Source organism: Protopterus annectens, chromosome 3.part1, assembly GCF_019279795.1.
Source record: "Protopterus annectens isolate FY-2018-M chromosome 3.part1, PAN1.0, whole genome shotgun sequence".
Taxonomy (NCBI): Eukaryota; Metazoa; Chordata; order Ceratodontiformes; family Protopteridae; genus Protopterus; species Protopterus annectens.
This window is the reverse complement of record NC_056732.1, coordinates 663,055,037-663,078,314: the sequence shown is the minus strand read 5'-3', so window position 1 is coordinate 663,078,314 and position 23,278 is coordinate 663,055,037. Positions and strand designations below refer to the sequence as shown.

The 23,278-nt window shown below is 44.7% G+C and overlaps 1 protein-coding gene across 1 annotated transcript in view; it reads left to right on the top strand.

Moving 5' to 3' along the window:
* CYRIB (CYFIP related Rac1 interactor B) overlaps positions 1-23,278 on the top strand; it is a gene marked incomplete in the record, with an annotated part of 1,384,994 nt that overhangs the window by 652,835 nt on the left and 708,881 nt on the right.

Here is a 23,278-nt window from a genome sequence, read left to right as displayed (position 1 = left end):
TGCTGGGTTGACCCTGAAAGAGGCTTATGTCTAGTGGCTTTACCTGCTTAACAAAGAAAGAATACCTTTTAACCATGATTTTCTGATATTGATGTGTAGAGTGTTTACTAAAAGAGAATCTTATACTTTTGGTGAAAAGGACCCTTATGTTTACATTTTTTATACTGGAAATAGAAGATGAAGTGGGGTTGGTAATGGTCCCAGTTTTTGTTGGTTGGTATAGTCTGTTTTGTTAGATGTTTCGTCTAAGAATTTTAAGAACAGAATAGAAGTTTGCAAGATGATTAAGTGTCCAGCAATTGAGGGACAGCAGGACCTATAGTCACTTTCTTTTTAAGAAAAAGTACTGTATAGCTAGAAAAGAGGATGGGCTAAAATTGAGCTTAATGGTTAATGTACAGTTGGGTACCTCATTTATTATGGTATATGATGGGTGTCTATAAAGCTAAGGAAACAGTCTCTTCACAAGGATTATATGCACATATATGAAGATCATACCCCTCAACCTCCATGGGGTGGGCAAAGACCCCAAATCAGGGACAGATGCAAAATATTGCTCTTACGAAGTTAGAATAACTGGATCTGATGTTAGCCATTTCATTATCCCCCATGACTGGGTCTTGTGTCCGACATATGCTCTGATCTGGCACTTCACAGACAGAGTCGAGGCTCAAGTTCCTCCCTCTCCCATAATCCTTTTCTGCACTAGATCTCATTTGCCGAGTTTCCACATCGACGTGATTCCTGGCTCAGACCTGCATATTTCGATTTGTGAGAATTATTTTAAGATGAGTTTTTTTTTCTTTTTGTTAAGTTTAGATGGTCTTCTCTATCCTTCCCTCCCTTTTTCTAGCTGGTTGCTGACATTAGGGCTCGATTAGAATTCCCTTTTCCTTAGTCGGCACTTGGTGCGTTTTTTGGCTTTTGATTTAACTGATGGAGTTAGTTGTATTCTTAAAGTGGTCAGACAAATTTCTTCCTTTTGGTAGTGAGAGAGTGCGAGTGAGAGAGTGCGTTTTGACCATCAGGTATGCCTGAGAAAGACAAACCTACTGGCTTTAAAAGGCGGTGGTGTTGTGGGTGTAAGATGTTAAATTCTGACACCCACAAAATTATTTATTGTTTGGGCGCCAACCACATTGACACATATTGATGTGTATGTGCTGCATTCAACCCTTGAGCGCTAGCAGACTGCCAAAACAGATTGCTGCTGTAGGGCATGGCTCAAGGGGGGCCCATCTTCGGGCCTTAAGGAGTCCAGAAGGAAAGCCCCATCTGTTTCCCTAGGTGGTTCTCCTTCTGTGTCTCAAAAATGACCTAGGCTTTTGGATAAGAGATCCCCGGATGCGAAATTGCCTCTGGCCATCTTGGATCCAGTGTCTCAGGAGCCGTCTGTAGGTTTCAAGGCCTTTTCGGATAGGAGACCCATGGATCTGATTGAAGTTAGGACTCCCTTGGATCCGTCTGCTCCTTTGGATCTGAGGAGGATGGTCTAGCAGGTGCCGCATCCGACAAGTTCATCAGATCCAGTATTACTTTTTGGGGGCTCTCCTTCAAGATCCACCAGGGATCTGAAGCACTCTGCTCCTAGGCATCGGAGACTGTCTTCAGATCAGGGGCATCCTAGGTCTGCTTCAAGGTCCAGGCTTGCTTTCCTGGTTAAATCCACCCATTCTTTGGCTTCCTTTAGATCCTCTAAGAGCCTTTTGCCCAAGGATGTGGACAGGATGAAGAGGATCTTTAGCAGGGCCCAGATAGACATGGGTCTCTCGACATCTCCAGCCCACTCAGCGAGATCCCTGGCCCCAAGGTTGCTTTCTCCTTTTCTGATTCTCCCTGTTTTGGAACTCCATGACCTAGTTCACCCGAGAAAGGTGTCAACAGGTTCTGGAATGCATGCTTTTCCGACTCTGTCAGCATCCCTGACCAGTTTGATTCTGTTGCCATTTGATCAGCGCAGGTGTCTGCTCTGAGAGGTTGGTGCTGGGTCTCTGGGGAGGGGATCAGATCCGGGCTTGTTGAATTGGCCCCCTGTTTTTTGGGGGGGGCCTCAACAGCTCATGGCTGGTACTGTCTGGAGGGCTTGGACCCAGAGTTGGCTCTACTCCTTTCCAGGTGGTTTTGGCTACCAGAGAAAAGGAGGGAATTTTCCTAGAGTTAATCAGCTTTTAAGGTGGTAGAGTGGACTTTTTCTCCAGGTTTAAAGCAGCGTCTTCCCCTTTACCGGGTACGTCCGAGCCCATCCATGCTGTCCAGGGTTAGTCCTTCCGAGATGGCCTTCAGGTGGCACATAAACCCCAGGGGGTTTCCCTCTGTTCCGAGTTCTCCACGAGCCCCTCACAGAGTGTGCAAGAGGAGGCACTTGGACTCGCCAGTGGAGTCCCTCACGGAGAACACAGATTTTTGATGGGGGAGGGGGCAGGTCTCCGCCTGATGGTGTCTCTCTCTCTTGGAGACATTCTGGAGCTGTTGAAACATAAAGGCGAATTGTTCTTCCTGACCCCTGCCTTTGGAGGAATGTGTTTTTGAATATTTGTGGGACGGGCCCATCTACTTCCTGGGTCCCCCCTGCAGACAAGCTTGTCTACCTTAATTTGGGCAAGGCATGGAAGGAACCTGATACAGTGGAACCAGTCCCTAAGAAGGCTGACCAGTTCTTGAGCCTTTCTTCAGACAGGATGCATTGGAGCAAATACATTCCAGTTGATGCCATTGTGGTTGCCATGGCCACGAAAAAGGAGCTGGCTGAACAGAGCTCCACTACCCATCCCCTGAACAGGGAGTTTTGGTCGATTAGACAGACATGGGAAGCGCCTCTACACTTCAGCCACATTTGATTTGAGAGCTCTTTAACTATTTGGTGCACTTTACCCTTCTCTAAAGAGACTTGGTTACTGAACTAACCAACTGTTTTTCAGAGTTGATGTCTATGGAGGACCTCAAGAAGGTTTCTCCCCAGCTCAGATCTCTGTTGTCTCTTGCCAACTCCTCAGAATTCATCTCTAATGCTGCTGAGGGTATCTCTCGGGTGGCCAGTGCAGGCATTGCTTTTGAGGCATCATGCGTGGATGCGGTTGTGCAAGTTTACGGAAACCATTAAGGCGTCCTTCACAAATTCCCCATTTGGCTCCTCATTTTTTCGACCATCAGTCCGAGACTTTGACCCTCTGTGAGCAGGTAGGGATCACATTTTCTACCCCCAAATGTCCTTTTCCAGAAACCAGTGGGGAGGTAAGAAACTTTGGTTCCAAAAATCACAGACTTCCTTGACCCTCCAGAGAATTCCTCTTCCAGAGGGAGGAGAAGAGTCGTTCAATAGTAGATGCCATTCTTGAGGTAGAGGAGGTCTGCAGAACCAGGGCTTCTGAGAACCTTTCTCCAAGAAGCTCTTACAGCTCCCTTGAGGTGTTGCCCAACTGTTCTGCCCTGGAGACAGTCTGGGGTTGCTTCTTGTTGCACCCAAACAAACTGGACAGCCATAACAATTGATCGGTGGGTGCTTAATATCATATCCAGAGGTTATTGCATTCCCTTTTCCTAACCTCCGTCCCAAGAGAGTTCTTCTGACGCTCCACCCAGTCAGAGAGAACTGGCCCAAAGAGGAGTTTTAAAACTTGGGGGGGGGGGGAGTCATATGGGAGGTCCCAACAGGACAAAGAGGGTCCAGAAATTATTCTCACTTGGTGCCAAAAAAGACTGGAGACCTGCATCTGATTTTGGACCTCAGCAAGTTGAACTGGTTTATCAAGAAGTAGAAGTTCGGGATGGTCACTGTTCAGTCCATCCTGCCGCTTTTGTGCAAGGATGTGCTTCATACACCTCTAAGACACCTATCCCTTCCAAATAGATGGATGCTGCAGGAGGCATCTGTGGTTCTGGCTGGGAGCCAATCATTTTCAATTCAGAGCCCTGCCCTTTGGACTCGCCACTGGTCCCTGGGTGTTTTACCAAATGCTTGGCAGTGGTAGCAGCTTACTTGAGACTAAAGTGATTCCAGGTCTTTCTGTACCTGGACGATTGACTCCTCATGGCTCCCACAAGGCATCGACTAATGTTGGTGACGTGGTACCTTTTGGAGACCTTCAACAACTTGTGCATTACAGTCCATGTAGCCAAGTCAAAACTGACCCTCTTGTGCAAAGTTTAGAATTTATAGGAACCCAGCTCAACACAGTGACAGAAGTTGCAATGTTGCCCCCACAGAGAGTAGATTTGCTCAGACAGGTCAAGAGAATTTGAGGTCCCGTCACTGCAGGCACATCTTGTTCTCAAGGTTGTGGGGTCCATGTCAGCAACTATCTTACTTGTACTGCTGGCCAGATATTACGTGCAAGTACTCCAGTGGATGCTAGCAGTCCAGTTATTCATTCTCTATCATCCCATGTCTATGTTGATATGACTGACACCCATTTGCAGCTGACATCTTCAGTGGTGGCTTCCTTCAGAGGATCTTTTCCAAGGCAGACCCCCCCCCCAGCCACAGTGACCACGGATGCTCCCCTTCTGAGGTGGGGCGGGGCATTTTCAGAGCAGAATGGTCCAAGTCAAGTGGTCCCCTACAGAGACCAGGTTGCACATGCATGTTATTGAGATGAGAGCAGTCGCCCTGATGTTGCAAGCTTTTCAGGATTGCCATCCTCTGGGGACCATTGCAGTTCATGCAAACATGTCAGTTGTCTGGTACATCAACAAGTGGGGGGTGCACTTTCGTATCTGCTGGGCAGAGAAGCCACGAGTGTGTGGGAATGGGCGATTTTTCTTTCAGTTGCTTTCTTCTTGCAGCGCACATGCCCGGGGAGTCCAACATGTTGGCAGATAAACTCAGCAGGCCCATCTTGAGGTAGCACGAGTGGTCCCTCAACCCATCAGTGGAGTCGCAGATATTCGGCCGATGGGGCCAACCTTGCTGCGACCTCTTTGCATCCCCAACAACAAATGCAGCAGGTTCTTTGCCCTGACCCCCCCCCCCACCCAGATGGGCAGTCCCTGAGGGATGCTCTAGCCCACAATGGGTTCTGGGTCTCCTTTATGCATATCCACCCATCCTGTTGATCCTCAAGGTACTGCAGAAAGCCCACTGGATCTCCTCTCATCCCTGGGAACTGTAAACCTCGAACCTTCGATCCCTTCATCTAACCGCATGGTTTCCCCATTTCCTATGAAAGAGTCCAGGCTGGCTTTCCCTGTTAAGAAAATTTATTCTGACCTTCCATAAACCAACTCAAAAACTCTAACAAAGTGGAAATGTTTCTTTCAGCAGCCCAAAAGGAAAAATCTCAACCATTCCCTGCTCCAGTTTTGGGTATTCTGTTTTTTTTTTTTTTTTTGTGTGCGATCATCCCTTTATCGAGAAGGTGCCAGTTTCTCTACCGTAAAGCTGTAGTTGGCGGCCATTTCCAACTTTCATGTTACTAGGGAGCCTGCCTTTGCCTCAAGACTATGCATGGCCTATATGGAAAGGTGTTTTTCTCCTCAGGCCCCCTGTAAAAGATCCTTCTCCCCTTTGGGATTTGACTACGAAGTTGCAGTCTCACTCAAATCCCATTTGAGCCGGCTCTTTCCTGTGATATTAAGTTCCTTTCTTGGAAGACTACCTTTCTCGTGGCTATCTCTTTGGCTAAGATGTCTCAGAATTGCTGGCTTTGTCGTCCAAGCCACCATGTATCATTTTTCACAAAGACTGGGTGGCCTTGAGAATTAATCATTCATTCATGCCCAAGGTAGCCACTGAAAATATCAACCAGTCTATTCAGTTACCTGTCTTTTTTTTCCAAATCATTTCCAACAAAGGTGAATATCTCCTCCATACTCTGGATGTACATAGACAGTTACGATTTTACTTGCACAGGACTAAATCTTTCAGGAAATCTGATCAATTGTTGTACCATTCTCTCTGAGCAGACGCGGTCAGGCAGTATCTAAGGTAAGAATTTCTAAATGGATTTCAAACTGTTTCTATGGTTTATTCTCTTGGGAACCTGGAGATGTTCTTCGTGTTTCACTGTTGCAGTTATTACATTTGGGTAATCCTGCTGGCAGGTTGCCCTCAGTTGGCCTGAATTCCTAAGTCCTGGGTTTTGCATCTGCTGCTGTCGCCCCTTCCCTGATGTCAGGTCGTCAGGGGTATAAAAGATGCAGCCACCATTTTCTTTAGTCTTTCTTGCTGCACGGTGCCAGAAGCAGTTCGCAAGTGTCTGTTGGCTGACTCCTGAGATTTTAGTGTTTAGAGTTTCAGATACGAAGTCTTCAGTAAAGCCCAAGTACCCCGTTGGGGAAACTTTTTTTTTTTTCTTGCTCCCAGACCGATGTCAGAAAGTTTAATAATTGTATGTTTTGTGTTAAGCAAATACCTCATAAAGACTTTCATTCTTACCGTATTCCTTGCCTAGGCCCTGATCACAACGTTGCTGGTTGTCAGTTTTGTGCTAGATTTAACCAACGCACTATTGAGCGTCTGTATGATTTTTGCTTTAAACTACTTTGGACGCTGGTTTAATTATCCAGAAATGTCGTCTGATAGCCATGCGACTACTGGAGTTCACAAACAACGCAAAGGAAAGAGATAGACAACCGAGGCCCAAAACCGACTACTAAGCTTCTCCTAAGCCAGTCGCTGGTTCTCAGTGAGGTGCTTTCGCAGCCCCTGACACCCGCTACTTTAGAGTCGCAGGCCGCTACTGACTCCCACGTGGAGTCTGCCATGTTGCTGGAAACTCAAGGTATTGGAACCTCGGATACTGTTCCTTCAGATGGGTCCGGAGCCGCTGAGCAGACACTGGCTTCTGAGGGTGTATTCATACCTAAACATCCTTTACATAAAACCAACCTCTGCTTCAAAGGCAAAGACTAAAGCACCTTCTAAAGCCAAGAAACAAAGTCAAGAGCCACGTGGACAGGCCTCTATGCCCAAAAAACAGATGGTCAAAATGGCCAAAGACTTGATTACCTTGATCAGGGGTTCCCATCCCCCTCCTGAGTCCTAGACAAGAGACTGACTATGAATCTTCAGATCAGGTTTCTATTTCTTCTGATCATGAATATTCTCTTCCCCTCTGAGGATTCTGATGCTGAAGAATCCATACCTTCAGCTTCTCCTCCAGAGGACTATTCTTTTCGGGAAACTTTGCATACCATGAGGGAGCATTTCCACTGGGAGAGCCAAGATTTTTCAGAATCTAAAGAGGCTCGGGGATTTCCTTTTACTTCAACACAGGCCACTAGCCATTCCACGTGTGTTAGATATTGTAGATGTGTTTTCGGAGTCTAGTCTCACCCCCCGACTCCTTACCTCCAGCTCCTGTTAAGCCTGACAGATATTACAGGGTTTCTTACTCTCATAAATTCCTTTTTAAAAACCCTGCTGCAGACCCAGAAACTATTTCACAGGGTCCCAAAGGAGTTGAGGCTTCCGCTGCAAAAAACCCTGCCCCCTCTGACAGAGATTCTAGGGCACTGGATAGATGGGGGAAAAAAGGTTTACACATCTGCTACCTTTGCTATAAGGGCCTTAATCAGTTTCATATGCTTAAATATCAGCAACATGTCATGGCATTGCTTAAACAGAAAATGTTCTTAAACTCTGAATGTGCAGAAAACGAGGAAATGCAGGATTTATTGCATGTAGCTAAACAAGTTGGAAAGCACTCTTTGCAATGTGGTTTTGATTCTTTGGAGGCCTCTAGCAGGGCCGCAGTTACGGGTTCTGTAATTAGCAGGCATGCTTGGTTAAAGGAACAAAATCTGCCCGATCATGTCAAAGTTAAATTATTAGATGCATCATCTTTACAGCATGATACTTTGTTTGGTGTTAAGGCAGAGGAAGTGTTAAAGAAAATGGAGGACAAAGCTAAATCTATGCAAACTGTCAAAGATTTTTTACAAGTACAGCCACCTAGGTTTAGTAGACACTGGCCTACAAAGAATTGGTTCTTTCCTGTGTCAGACCGACCACAAAGGGGCAGATCCAGATGCCCTAGAGGCAGATCCCAGGCGCAAGGTTTGTACAGGTCAAAGCAATGGGGTGCTTCTACCTCCAAAGTTGGAGAAGACAAATCACAACCATACAGGAAACAGTCCCAATGACTTCCCCCTGCCTGCACTAAGCACTTATCTTCTGGCAGCACCCTTAGGGGGAAAATTAGCACTTTTTTTTCTCAAAATTGCCATATTATAACCCAGGACAAGGTGGGTCCTAAATATCATGTCACAAAGGGTACAAGTTCTATTTCCATACCCTGCCAAGGGCAAACTGCTGGCCAGATCTGCCCCAAAAGCAGAGGCACAAAAACTCATCCCTCATGGACATGGGGCCATTCAACAAGTACCAGAGCAAGAGCAGGGACAAGGATTTTACTTGACTGTTCTTGGTACTCAGAAAGGACAAGACCTGTAGACCAATACTGGACCTATCTATTCTGAACACATTCCTGAATATACCAAAATTCAAGATGATGACTTTGCAGCAGCTTCTGCCCATGCTGGGAAAGAATGCTTGGCTGATAACTCTAGACCTAAAAGAGGCATACCTGCATGTCCCAATCAGACAGTTATGCAGACGATACCTCAGATTCAAGGCTGGCTCAGTACATTACCAATTCTCTGCACTGCCCTTTGGCTTATCTACTGCGCTCGGGGCCTGGCACCAGTAATTGCATTCTGCAGACAGAGGAATACAAACATATCCTTACTTGGATGACTGCCTAATTCAAGCAGAGAACAAGGACATTCTTCTACAGCATCTGGCATTTGTGAAAAGACTTCTAACATGCCTAGGGTACACAGTCAACGAAAAGAAATCAAAACTAGTACCCTCCTTAAGAGATAATATTCCTGGGTGCAAGATTAAATACAACTTCCCAGATGGCTTATCTCACGCCAGACAAACAAAGGCAACTGACTACCTATTTCAAAATGTTGGCAACAAAGGCCCAGTTATCTGCAAGAAAAATTCTGCAGGCTTTGGGCTTTATGGCGTCCTGCATCCTACTAATTCCATGTGCAAGACTGCATATGAGGAAACTTCAATGGTACCTAAAAGTGTTTGGACTCAACATTGCCACAGCCTGGAAACAAGGATTACTCTCATTCCCTGCCTACAACAGAAGTTTCGATGGTGGGCAAACACTTGTCACCAAAACAAGGGACAGCCATTCACATTACCCCCAGCCAGGCAGACACTAACAACGGATGCATCAGATTATGCCTGGGGGGCCCACATGACAGGAAGATGCATTCAGGGCACACAGTCCACAACCCAAATGCATCAACATATCAATCAAAAAGAGATGCTAGCTGTTCAGAATGCCCCGACAGCCTTAAAGGACCTGCTTCATCCAGGACAACTACTGATAGCTGGACAACACCACAGTCGTGGTATATAAACAAGCAGGGGGGCACACATTCTTACCCCCTTTGCAGACTAGCAATGACTTTGTGGGACACAGCATTAACTTACCAAGTACATCTACAGGCACAATTCCTGCCAGGAAGGAAAAATACTCTGGCAGACGAACTAAGCAGAAACCTCATGGATCCCCATGAGTGGCAGCTGGATCCACAAGTCTTCAGCATAACAAAGAAATGGGGACGCCCGGACATCTATTTGCTTCCCCTCACAACTACCAACTAAAAAGATTCTGCAAAAGGACTTATCACAGACAAGCATGGAAAGTGGACGCCCTATCAGTATATGCCTTTCCCCCTCTGCGCCTCCTCCCCAAGGTACTCCTAAAGGTCAGACAGGAGAAGCCAAAAATGATACAGATTGCCCCAGACTGGCCCTGCCAGTACAGGTTTCCAGTCCTAATGAACTTGAATCAATGCCCAGCTTGGACCTTACCTCAAATACCTCGTCTACTGTCCCAGCAAAACAATCGGATCCTGCGCAACCAACTCAGGACTTTAAACCTGGCAGCATGGTGGATAATGTAGTCCTACAAAACGTACCTCTCCATAAAGCTGTGATGGATGTTATCTTGGAGGACAGAAGGCCTAGTACTAGAAAGTCTTATGCTGGAAAATGGAAGAGATTCTGTGCTTGGAACCAGGCACAAGGAATTGATACAGCTGTGCCAAATATTCCTCAGATTTTGCAATACTTAACTGAGATGCTGGACACAGGTATATCTTTTTCATTTATTAAAATTCATGCCTCTGCCATTTTGGCTCATTACAGTACAGAGCCACCAATCTTTTCTCATCCCTTATTAAAACAGTATCTCAGAGGAGCCAAAAATGTAAGGCCCCCAAGGAGATCACCAGTGCCTGCATGGGACCTCCACTATGTCTTGGAAAAACTCACCCTGCCTCCTTTTGAGCCAGCTGCTACTGCTGATATAAAGTTTTTATCTTGGAAAACGGCTCTGCTCCTAGCAATAACTTCTGCAAGATGAGTTTCAGAGCTTCAGGCACTCATGGCTATGGAACAGTTTATCATTTTTTATCCAGACAGGGTCTCTCTGAGGATAAACCCAACATTTATGCCTAAGGTGGTGTCCACTGTGGCTCTTAACCAAACTATTCATCTGCCAGTGTTTTATCCAAATCCATAGAACAAGGGGGAGAGAATTCTGCATTCTTTGGACGTACACAGACAGCTTACATTCTACTTGGACAGAACCAAAGTTTTCAGAAAGACGGAACAATTACTAGTGGCATATGCTGCAGGATCACAAGGAAAGGCTATCTCAAAGCAGACTATTTCAAAGTGGATAGGCCACTGCATTAGTTTCTGCTACTTACACCATGGCAAGCCAGTGCCTAAGGGCATTAGGCCACATTCAACCAGAGCTGCAGCCACTTCAGCATACTTTCTCAGGGGAGTACCAACCAAGGACATTTTAGAGGCTGCTATTTGGAGTTCAGTGCACACCTTTACAAAGCACCATCATCTGCCACTCTACTCTAAATCCAGGGCAGGCTTTGCCACTGCAGGGCCTCATAGCTGCTCCTAATGCTGTTTAACTCCAGCCTCCCATCCATAGCTTTGGGACTCTACCCAAATGTAATGACTGCAACAGTGAAACACGAAGAACATAGTACAGTTGTGTACACTTACCATAAATGTAGATGTTGGAGTGTATTCACTGTTGCAGACAGTCCAGGTTACCCACCCGCCATCCCCCTTTCTTCTGATGGAACCTATGTGGTGTATTTGCTTGTAGATGAAGGTAAAGTTTTTATATTGGTGCATATATTTATATGTATATAAATTTTGGCAACCCTTTTGGGGGCACCTGATATCTGCTGCAAGAAAAACTAAAGAAAATGGCGTCGTCTGCATCTTTTATACCCCTGATGACCTGACATCAGGGAAGGGGCGACAGCAGCCGATGCAGGACCCAGGACTTTGGAATTCAGGCTGACTGAGGGCAACCTGCCAGCAGGATTCCCAAATGTAATGACTGCAACAGTGAATACATTCTAACATCTATATTTATGGTAAGTGTACACAACTGTACTTTACCTTGTCCACCTAGTGCTCATTCTCTTGGGTCGGTTGCTACCTAGTCAGCCTTCTCTGCGAGGGTGTCTAGATGACATTTATGCCGCGGCCATTTAGTCCACTCCTCATACCTTTGTTTCTCATTACAAATTGGATATTGTCTCCAGAAACGGAGCATCTTTTGGTTCCTCAGTGCTCAGGCACACCCTTCTATAGGGCTGCCCAGGATATTATTGTAGCTGGGGATTCTGACCCACTCGTGAGGAATAATGAAATTGATAACATCAGAACAACAATTTACGTACATTAACATAACTTGGCATCTGTGTAATCCTGTTTCATTATTCCTCAGTTCCCACCCACCTTCCCTCCAGCATCCTCAGATCCCCCGCAAAGCATGGATGAGTCTTGGGCTTATGGTCTGCTTCCCTTATTCAAAGTTTCAGGTATATATTCTTTGGGGTTGCAGCAAACTCTGAGGGTTAGAATTCAGACTGAGATTGAGAGAGGTAGGAGCTCGAGCCTTGAATCCGTGTCTGTGAAGTGCCGGATCCGATCCTATGTCTGATTCAAGACCCAGTCATGAGGAATAATGAAATAGGATAACACAGATGCAAAGTTATGCTAAGTACATAACTGTTTTACATTGCCATGCCATTTTATGAGGGATATGCTGTCTGAAACTCCAATATTTGTCATTATTTACTGACTTCAGTCCTCGTGATTTGCCAGAAAACCTCACATTGTAAGAGGAACAGACCAAAAATGAGGCAAAAGTCTGAGCATTCTTTGAAATTTTGGACAGTTGAGATAAATGGTGCAGAACTGTGGAGCTTCAGCTGAACCATTATTGGGCTTTATATGATGACCTGTTTGGCATCTTTCAATGATATCTTTGCCAAGATAAGTATAGAATTGGACTTTCGCTTGTAATCCTGGTTGAGTTATTTTAGAGTTATGCAGTGTAGTGGGATACGTGTAAGAAAATAATTGGAAGTTAAGGATGAGAGATCTTGGAAGTTTGAATGTGTTACCAAGTTAAAATTTTGAATAGTATTGTAGATTTAATTAACTCCACCTTTAAGAAACATTGCTGAGGTTTTGCGGACTAAAGCAGTTTATATTTTATTACCAAGCTAAAAAGTGAAAAAAAAAATGGAAAAAAATCATATTAGCTTGAGGAAATTCAGCAAATGAGTGCATTTTAGCCGTTGAGTTATCGTCTAGCATTTGATTCAAAAATTCAGGGTTATACTGGTGATTTACTGGTTATTTACATGTTTTTACACACTTGATTAGAAACTTTTACTGGAAGACCATCTCAGATGAAAATGTGTATTCTGTTGACTGCCATGCTGTTTGAGCATTGAGAGGGGGAGTTGAGGCCTGAAAATCCAAAGAGTTGGTGATGAGAGGTTGAAAGGTTGATTGGAAAGCTGTAATAAGATGCATCAGTGTGTAAAACTGGGAAAGCTAGATCGTGAATGTCAGACTAGGAAGTTGCTTCTGGCATACCATTGCACTGGACAGTAGACAGAAATATGAGCTGACACATTTTGATGGATTGTATGTTTCATGTACACGTTTGATGGCAGGAGATCTAGAAGGTTGTATTTTTATTACATCGGGCAACTCTGTTTTTATTCATTACCTATATTTGAAGTGCGGCATAAGCTGAAGTTGTTTCTCTCCTAACTTCAGTGCTCTTTTGGTTGAGGAGCTCCCTTCCTTGTGTGCTGAATGTATACCCATGCACTGCTGATTGCTGCTTGGGGGCTCAGAATGTTTGGATGTCATCTTTTGGCTTAGTATTTTGTCCTATGAACATAAGGAGATTTTGGATTGTGTTGAGCTGAAGACCCACATTTAAAAAAAAAAAATTTTGTGCACATCCAAACTTTTCTGCCTGATTATGTTGACAAAGCAGTCATCACATTGATAAAATGCGTGTAAGTGATTCTTTATGCACCGAAAACTGCATGGCAGCCATGCAACTCATCTGTAGTATTTTGTTTTTTTTTTCTCTGCATACTTTGCAGACGCTAGGTTCATTTTAAAACAGTCTCCCAGGTGATTAACTGCATGTGTGTAAATGTAGCAAGTTGCAGCAGGGCAGTGAAAATGCATTGTAGTGTTTTATATCCATTTCAGTTTGAACCCGATTCAGTGCCCTGACTAGGAGTGTCCCATGGACATTTTACTGTCACAGGAAAAGTTTTTACTGGTGTGTTTTTTGCAGTGGGGGATGCATCCCATAATGTTAAGGCTCTGCTTTCTCACCCATGATTTCTAAAGCACTGTTTTGAAGATCAGCCCATGTCCTTGGAGGAACATAAAGTACAATTTTTTTTTGCAATTTTTTTTGTTTTCTTTTTTAAATTGAAGTGAAAAGTGACATGCACTTTTGGCCTTTCCCACTTGGTGGCATGACCTTGGGAGATGGTATACTTGGACATTATGGGGTGCAGGAAGTACATCCATCCTGTGACACTGGTCATTTATTTTTTCCCCATTGACACTGGTCATTTATTTTTTCCCCATTGTGGTAAAATCTGTTGGACTTCAGTCACCAGTGAGTTGAATGCAGGCAGCTGACTTTCAACATTTCCTCACGCATCCTGTTGAAGTGCGATACCAAATCTAATGCACTAAATAGCTCTCTACAATTAATTGACCAAAAACTCCTATCTGTCCACAAACTGTCAAGTCTGCTGGGCATGGTCTGTACTCCTACCATGTTGTTAAGGCCTGGAACTCCTTATCTCTCCATCAGGTCAGTACCTTCCATCCCTTCCTTCAGTACCATTTTTAAAGACTTTCTAGTCAGAAGCTAGCTCTGTTTTTGCTCATTACTGGGCTAAACTATATCCCTGAATGTGAAGAAATGCCTATTCATACCTTACATCTCCTTACTCTCCCTTCTTCACTCACTTCCTTATTCTGTCAATTTCTCTCATCGGCTTTCTCCCTAAATATGCCATAAGCCTGCTATTTTCTCACTTTGTATTGCAAGTCCTGTTTGTATTATGCCAACTTACCTATTGTTTCTAAAGTGGCTAAAATTCCTCCATTAAGTTATCCTAGAATGTGCATCTATTCTTAACAAATGTTTTCAAATGTCTAATTTGGAGTAATTTTAAGGTTTAGATGTTCTCAGTGTTTCACTATTGCAGTCCTCGCACTTGGGTTATCTGCCTGCAGGTAGCCCTCAGTCGGCCTGAATACCAGAGTCATGGGATTTCTGCTTTGGATGCTGTCACTTCTTCCATGACGTCAGGTAGTCAGGGGTATAAAACAGGCAGCCAATGCCATTGCATCAATCTTTCTTGCTGAGGAGGAGCCCAAAGCAGAAGCAGTTTGCAAGTGCCGGTCGGCCACTACCTGAAATTTTTGTTTGAGTTTATAATCCTGAAGTCTTCTAAAGCTAAGTACCCCGTTGGGGATCCTTTTTTTCTTGCTCTAACCAATGTCAGAAAAAGTTAACAATTGATGTTCATGTTTCACTGTGGCAGTCATTACACTTGGGTTATCCTGCTGGCAGGCTACCCGCAGTTGGCCTGAATTCCAAAGTCCTGGTCCAGCGTCGGTTGCTGTCGCCTCTTCCCTGACGTCAGAGCCCCAGGGGTATAAAAGATGCAGCTGACGCCATTTTCTTCAGTCTTTCTTGCCGCGCGGTGCCCAAAGCAAAAGCAGTTCGCAAGTGACAGTTGGCAGACTCCTGAGATTTTCGAAATTGAATTTCGGATCCGAAGTCTTCTATAAAGCTAAGTACCCCGTTGGGGAAACTTTTTTTTTTTTTTTTTTTTTTTTTTGCTCCAGACCGATGTCAGAAAAATTTAATAATTGTATTTCTTGTGGGAAGCAAATACCTCCATAAGGATTTTCATTCTTACTGTATTCCTTGCCTAGGCCCTGACCACGATGTTGCTAGTTGTCGGTTTTGTGTTAGATTTAACCAACGCACTATTAAGCGTCAGTACGATTTTGCTTTTCATTACTTTGGCCGAAGGTTTAACTATATAATGCCGTCGGAACAACCGACCGTAATTCATAAAAAGCGTAAGGAGAAAGAAAAGGACAGGCATCCAAGGTCCAAAACTGACGACGAAGCCTCTTCTAGGCCAGTCGCCGGTTCGCCGGTCCTCAGTGAGGTGCTTTCGCAGCCCCTGACACCCGCTACCTCAGAGCCACAGGCTGCCTCAGAGACTCCCACGTGGAGACAACTAGGCCTCTGGATACTCAAGGTATTGGCCCTTTGGAAACTAATCCCTCAGATGGGTCTGGAGCCACTGAGCAGGCATCGGCTTCTGAGGGTGTCTTCAGACCTAGGTAGCTTTATATCAAGCCTACTTCAGCATCCAAGACAAAGTCTAAAAACAGTTTTAAAGACGAGGAAACAAGTACAGTATTCTCCAGGACAGACTTCTATGCCTAAGAAACAGATGCTCAAAATGGCCACAGACCTAATTACTTTGATCAGGGGTTCCCACCCCCCTCCTATTAAGAGGCCTAGGCAAGATACTGAATGATTCCTCTGATCAGGTTTCTATTTTCCCTGACTTCTCTTCAGAACAGGGATACTCTATTCTTCCCTATGAGGATTCTGATGCTGAAGAATCTATTTCTTCAGCTTCTCCTCCTGAGGATTACTCCTTTGGGGGAACCCTGCATACCATGAAGGAGCATTTCCACTGGGAGAGCAAAGATTATTCAGATTCTAAGAAAAGGCTTAGAGACTTTCTTCTACTACCTCAGTACAGACCTCTTGCAATTCCACCTGTTCTAGACATTGTAGATGATGTATTTTCAGGGTCCAGCCTGTCTCCTGACTCTTTACCTCCTGCACCTGTTAAGCCAGATAGATACTACAGGGTTACAGATTCTCATACATTTTTATATAAAAACCCTGCTGCTGACCCAGAAACTATTTCTCAGGGTCCCAAAGGGGTCAAGGCTGCTACTGATAAAAACCCTGTCCCCTCAGATAGAGATTCTAGGGCACTGGACAGATGGGGGGAAAAAGTCTACACTTCTGCTACCTTGGCTGTAAGGGCTTTAAATTGTCAGTTTCATATGCTCAAATATCAGCAATACTTAATGTCTTTGTTAATACAGAAAATGTTGACTAATTCTGAATGTTCTGAGAACAAAGAATTGCAGGATTTATTGCATGCAGCTGACCAAGTGGGAAAACATACTTTGCAGTGTGGTTATGATTCACTGGAGGCCTATTGTAGGGCCGCTGTAACAGGTTCTTCTGTTAGAAGGCATGCTTGGTTAAAGGAACAGACTCTGCCTGATCATGTTAAAGCAAAATTATTGGATGCTCCATTACAGCATGATACTTTGGTGTTAAGGCAGAAGAGGTGTTGAAGAAAATGGAGGATAAAGCGAAATCTATGCAGACGGTGAAGGATTTCTTACAGGTACAGCCACCCAGATTTAGCAGGAACTGGCCTTCTAAGAATTGGTCCTTTACTGTGTCAGACAGGCCGTTACAGACTCCCTAGAGGCAGGCAACAGCCCCAGGGCTCATACAGGCCCAGACAGTGGGGTGCTTCTACCTCCAAAAGTGGAGAAGACAAATCACAGCCATATAGGAAACAGTCCCAATGACTTCCCCCTGCCAATGCCAAGCATTTCTCTCTTTGCAGCACCCTTAGGGGGAAAGCTAGCACTTTTTTCACAAAATTGGCACACGATCACACAAGACAAATGGGTCCTAAACAGTCTCTCAGGGCTACAGGTTCCACTTTCACAGCCTTCCAAAGGCAAAAGGTATGCCAGACCTGCCACACAATCAATGGGCAGAGGCACAAAAAAAGTAACATCTCTCATGGACATGAGGGCCATTCGGCCAGTGCCACAACAGGAGCAGGGACAAGGATTTTACTCAAGACTTTTCTTGGTACCAAGAAAGGACAAAGCATGGAGACCAATTCTGGACCTGTCTATTCTAAATACTTTTCTGGATGTACCAAAATTCAAAATGTTGACTCTACAACAGCTTCTGCCCATTGGGGGAAAGAAGGCTTGGTTTGTAACTTTGGACCTCAAAGAGGCATACCTGCATGTCCCAATCAGACAATCTTGCAGAAGATACCTCAGATTCATAACTGGTTCAATGCACTACCAATTCTCTGCACTGCCCTTTGGCTTGTCTACTGTGCCCAGGGTCTTCACAAAATGCCTGGCACCAGTAATTGCATTTTGCAGACAGAGGAATTCAGATATATCCCTACTTGGACGACTGCCTTTATTCAAGCAGAGACCAAAGACATTCTACTAAAGCATCTGGCGTTTGTAAAAAGATTACTAATTTGCCTAGGGTACACAGTAAACAAAAAGAAGTCAAAACTAGTACCCTCTCAAGGGATAATATTCCTGGTTGCAAGCTTAAATACAACTGCCCAGATGGCTTATCTCATGCCAGACAAAAGCAACTGACTTCTTACTTCAAGAATTTGGCAACAAAAACCCACTTATCTGCAAGGAAAATCCTGCAGGCCCTGGGTTTCATGGCATCCTGCATTCTACTAATTCCATATGCCAGACTGCATATGAGGAAACTACAATAGTATCTAAAAAGTGTTTGGACTCGGCATTGCCACAGCCTGGAGACAGTAATTGCACTCATTCCCTGCCTACAACAGGAGTTTCGATGGTGGGCAGAAGCCTGTCCCCACAACAAGGGTCTGCCATTCAGTTTACCCACAGCCAGACAGACACTGACAATGGATGCATCAGATTATGCCTGGGGGGCCCATATGGCAGGAAAATGTATTCAGGGCACATGGCTTGCAAACTAGATGCATCTTCCCATCAATCAAAAATAGATGCTAGCTGTTCAGAATGCCCTGACAGCTTTCAAGGGCCTGCTTCATCCAGGACAGCTACTGATAGACAGACCATACTACGGTCATGTGGTACATAAACAAGCAGGGAGGTACACATTCCTCCCCCCTCTACAGACAAGCAATGACCTTATGGGACACAGCATTGGCTTTTCAAGTTCACCTGCAAGCACAATTCCTGCCAGGAAAAACAAATACTCTGGCAGACAAACTAAGCAGAATCCTCATGGATCCCCACGAATGGAAACTGGATCCACAAGTCTTCAGCATAAGGAAATGGGGATGCCCAGACATAGATCTTTTTGCCTCCCCTCACAACTGCCAATTGCAGAGATTTTGCACAAGGATTTATCTCAAGCAAGCATGGAAAGTGGACGCCCTATCCTTCAGCTGGAAAAATCGAACAGTATATGCCTTTCTTCCACTGCCTCTCCTTCCCAGGGTACTCCTAAAGGTCAGACAAGAGAAGCCAAAAATGGTACTGATTGCACCAGACTGGCCACGCCAGCACTGGTACCCAGTCCTAAAGAGCTTGTCTCAAGGTCCAGCATGGATATTGCCTCAAACTTCTCACTTGCTGACCCAACAAAACAATCTGATCCTGCACAGCCAACTCAGGACCTTAAATCTGGCAGCATGGCGGATAATGTAGCCATTCAGAACACTCCTCTTTTTCAAAAGCTGTTATGGATGTTATCTTGGAGGCCAGGAGGCCCCGTACCAGAAAATTGTGTGCAGAAAAATGGAAGAGATTCTGTGCTTGGAACCAGGAACTAGGCGTTGTCAGATTTTACAATACCTAACTGAGATGCTGAACAAAGGCCTTTCTCATCAATTAAGATTCATGCCTCTGCCATTTCAGCCCATTACAATATGGAACCATCTATCTTTTCTCATCCTTTAATAAGGCAGTACCTCAGAGGGGCCAAAAACATTAGGCCTCCAAGGAGAGCACCAATTCCGGCCTGGGACCTCAATTATGTTTTGGAAGGACTCACACTGCCTCTTTTTGAGCTAGCATCAACAGCAGATATAAAATTCTTATCCTGGAAAACAGCTCTGCTCCTAGCAATAACCTCTGCAAGACGAGTCTGAGTTACAAGAACTCATGGCTGTGGAACCTTTTATCGTTTTTCATCCAGACAGGGTTTCTCTGAGGACAAACCCTACATTTATGCCTAAGGTGGTGTCCAGTGTGGCCCTCAACCAAACCATTCACTTGCCTACCTTTTATCCAAATCCACAGAACAAGGGTGAGAAAATTCTGCATTCTTTGGACATATACACAGGCAGTTACGCTTCTACTTGGACAGAACTAAAGCTTTCAGAAAGACTGAGCAACTTTGTGTCATATGCTGCAGGATCACAAGGAAAGGCCATCTCAAAACAGACCATTTCTAAATGGATAGGCCATTGCATCTGTTTCTGCTATTTTCAACATGGCAAATCAGTGCCTAAGGGCATTAGGCCTCATTCCACCAGAGCAGCAGCCACTTCAGCAGCCTTCCTCAGAGGAGTACCAACCAAAGATATCTGAGAGGTTGCAACTTGGAGTTAAGTGCACACTTTCACAAAGCACTACCACTTACCTCTTTACTCTAAGTCCAGAGCAGGCTTTGCCACTGCAGTTCTGCAGGACCTCATAGCCTCTCTTAATCCTATTTAGCCCAGCTACCCATCCTCCGCTTTGGGATTCAACCCAAGAGTAATGACTGCAACAGTGAAACACGATGAACATAGTACAGTTGTGTACCTACCATAAATGTAGATGTTAGAGTATATTCACTGTTGCAGTCCTGGTTACCCACCCACCATCCCCCCTTCTCTTGGCTGGGACTTATCTGCACTTCTCTATCCTATACAGCCTATTTGGTGTATTTGCTTGTAGGTAAAGGAAATGTTATTTTTGTGCATGCATTTTTATTGGCATATTTTTCAGCCTACCAATTTGGGGGCACCTGACATCTGGGACAAGAAAAACTGAAGAAAATGGCATCTGCTGCATATTTTATACCCCTGGCGCACTGACGTCAGGGAAGAGGTGACAGCAACAGACGCCAGACCTGGACTTTGGAATTCTGGCCGACTGAGGGTATTCTGCCAGCAGGATAACCCAAGAGTAATGACTGCAACAGTGAATACACTCTAACATCTACATTTATGGTAAGTACACAACTGTACTTTGTGTACACTTACCATAAATGTAGATGTTGGAGTGTATTCACTATTGCAGTCCTGGTTTCCCTCCCTCCAGCCCCCTGGCTTTCTCTGTCTTTCTACCTCTCCTCTCCTCTCTCTGGCCATTCCTAATGGCATTGGTATTTACCTTTTTACTGGTGGTATTCACCACCTTACGCCAGCTCCCTATTTGGGGGGATCCTGACATTTGGGGCAAGAAAAACTGATGTAATGGCGTTGGCTGCCTGTTTTATTCCCCTGATGACCTGATGTCATGGAAGAAGCAATAGCATCCAACACAGAAATACTATGACTCTGGTATTCGGGTTGACTGAGGGCTACCTGCAGGTAGATAACCCAAGTGTGAGGACTGCAACAGTGAATACACTTTAAGATCCACATTTATGGCAAGTGTACACAACTGTAATCTTTTTGTATTTTTAAGGACTGTAAAATTATTCTTGTATTGTTTTGTTACACTTTGGAGCTTTTCTCTTCATGTCTGTGCTGAAAATGAGTTCCTACACTCTCGAATTTTCCCAGTAATCAAATGTCAATAAATGCAATATTTCTTTTGGTAATGAGAACTAGCACAACTATGTCTATACAGTAGATCTGATGTAAATCTTCATTTAATCCTTGACATGTGGGATCATTTTCTAATATCGGAACTGACATGGTCGTTAGTACAGCCTACGAGAACTAAAAACTCTCGAGCTTAATATCTACCCAGAAAGCTCTTCTCTAATTTACCTCCAGTCACATTTGCTGCTTCCTTGGACGGATGCTTTGCCAACTTGCTCTTGAGCCAATAATTGTTCTTCTGTTTTAGTTCAGATTTTTGGATTGTCATAAGGGTGTTTTACTTCTCTAATATAGTTATTGTTTTTTTTCTTTTACAGCCTATCCTTTTTTTCTCTGATAACTGTTTACTTATCCTTTCCGTCTTTCCCTTATACACTTCAGTGTACTCTGTGCTATCACTTTTGGTAGTCTTTATTTCTTTTCCCTTTTCTTCTAGTAAAAAAAAAAGAGAGTAAGAAGTAGTTGTAGTTTACAATTTTTCTTCTACACTCTCTGTAGTCGTTTCTGCCATAGCTGGTAGCTTTCTGTACCTTTGGTACTCCTTTCTACCATTGTTGGTAGCCTCTATGTCTGTGTGTGTGTGTGTGTGTGTGTGTGTGTGTGTGTGTGTGTGTGTGTGTGTGTGTGTGTGTGTGACTTGATTGTTCAAATTATGGCTGATAAAGGTAAAGGCACCTCTGGTTTTAAGAAATGTCTGGAATGTGGCTGCAAAATGCCTAGTTCTGATGGGCAGTCTGTGTCTTTTGCCTGGGTCTGATGCATTTGCCATAGGATTGTTCAGTTTGTCTTGCTTTTAGACACTGGGCCCTGGTGGGAAGGAAGAATACATTGCTATTGAAGGGGATAATAACATCCTCCTTTGAGGAGGCCTTCTATGGTCTTTCTAGCAAAATGGCTGTTTCTTTCCTCTTCCTCATCTTCTGTTCTTGAAAACTTGACAGACCTAAAAAGAGGAGTTTATCGGTGTGAGCTTCTCCCTCGGCGCTCATGACCAAAATAATTAGAACTTTGTTTCCTTTAGCTCTGTGGAACCAACACTTACTACAAAGGATACTTTGGTGCTGATCTCTGCATCAAAAGTGACTCCTCCAGCAGTGCTGAAGTTATCGGTGCAGATTGTAGACCAGTCCATGAAGCCGGCAGCCTCAGGGCCATCTCGAATTTCGGCACCAGTATCTTTAGTTCCAACTGAAAGCAATGAATTTTCTTTCCTGGATTGACCTAGGGCTAGATACTCCCCATTTGTAAATCATTTTGCTGGTTAATTACCCCAGACCCTTTTTGGAAGGACCAAAAATCCCCTTATGCCCAGTCAGTCTGTTCCACCAAGAGTCTGACAGAAATGGATGTGTTCAGGTTGGTGGATCAGCTCCTTTGGGTGAGGGGACTTTCAGGTTTGTTCTTGGTTCCAGCACCTTTGAGTGCCGGAGCCCTTTCTTCTGTGACTCCACCTACTCTTCCTCCTCTGAAGCCTTAGAGATTTGGCTGTGAGTTTCCCAGTGCCAACTGTTTTGGTCTGGATGAGATCTTAATCTCCAGTTCTGATTTGTAGTTCTTCAGCTCTGTTGGATCCAGAGAACTCTCAGGGTCGTGGCTCTGCTGTCAGTTCTGAGGGGTGGGACTCTACCCCCCCCCTTTTTTTTTTTTGAGCCATCTGTACCACTGGGCTTTGGTTGTTTGTTTGGAGCGGGGAGTGACCACGGCTTTGCGGCAGTCTTTCTCTGATCTGGGCTCCCTTCCCTTTTGCGGGGGGGGGCAGCTTTCTAGGCCAAGGAGAGGTCCTTGTCCATTGTAAGCATCCCGTCAGATGCTCCCCTGTTGGAGCAGTCCCTGGATCCTTCCTCTCTTCCAGAGCTTCCACCAGTACCAACACCTGGACAGCAAGCTGCAGGAGGCACCTATTCAGGTTTTGTCCTCTTCTGATACCTCCCCAGACTGTCCCACTGAGGAGGTTCCTCAGAAGAGGAAGTGCAAGAGGAAATGCACAGGTTCCATGGAGGAATCCATCACAGAGGACACTGATTTTGATGGAGAGGGTTCCCCACGGTCACCCCCAGGAAGATGTCTCCTTTGGAAACATCCTTGATCCTTAAACAGGGGGGTGGCTGGACATCCCAAAATCCCTCTTTGGAGGAATCGATCTATCTACTTCTTGGATTACTCCCCCTGCTGATGAGCTCATTAAGTTAAAATCGCAGCAAGTGTGGAAGGTTTCTGG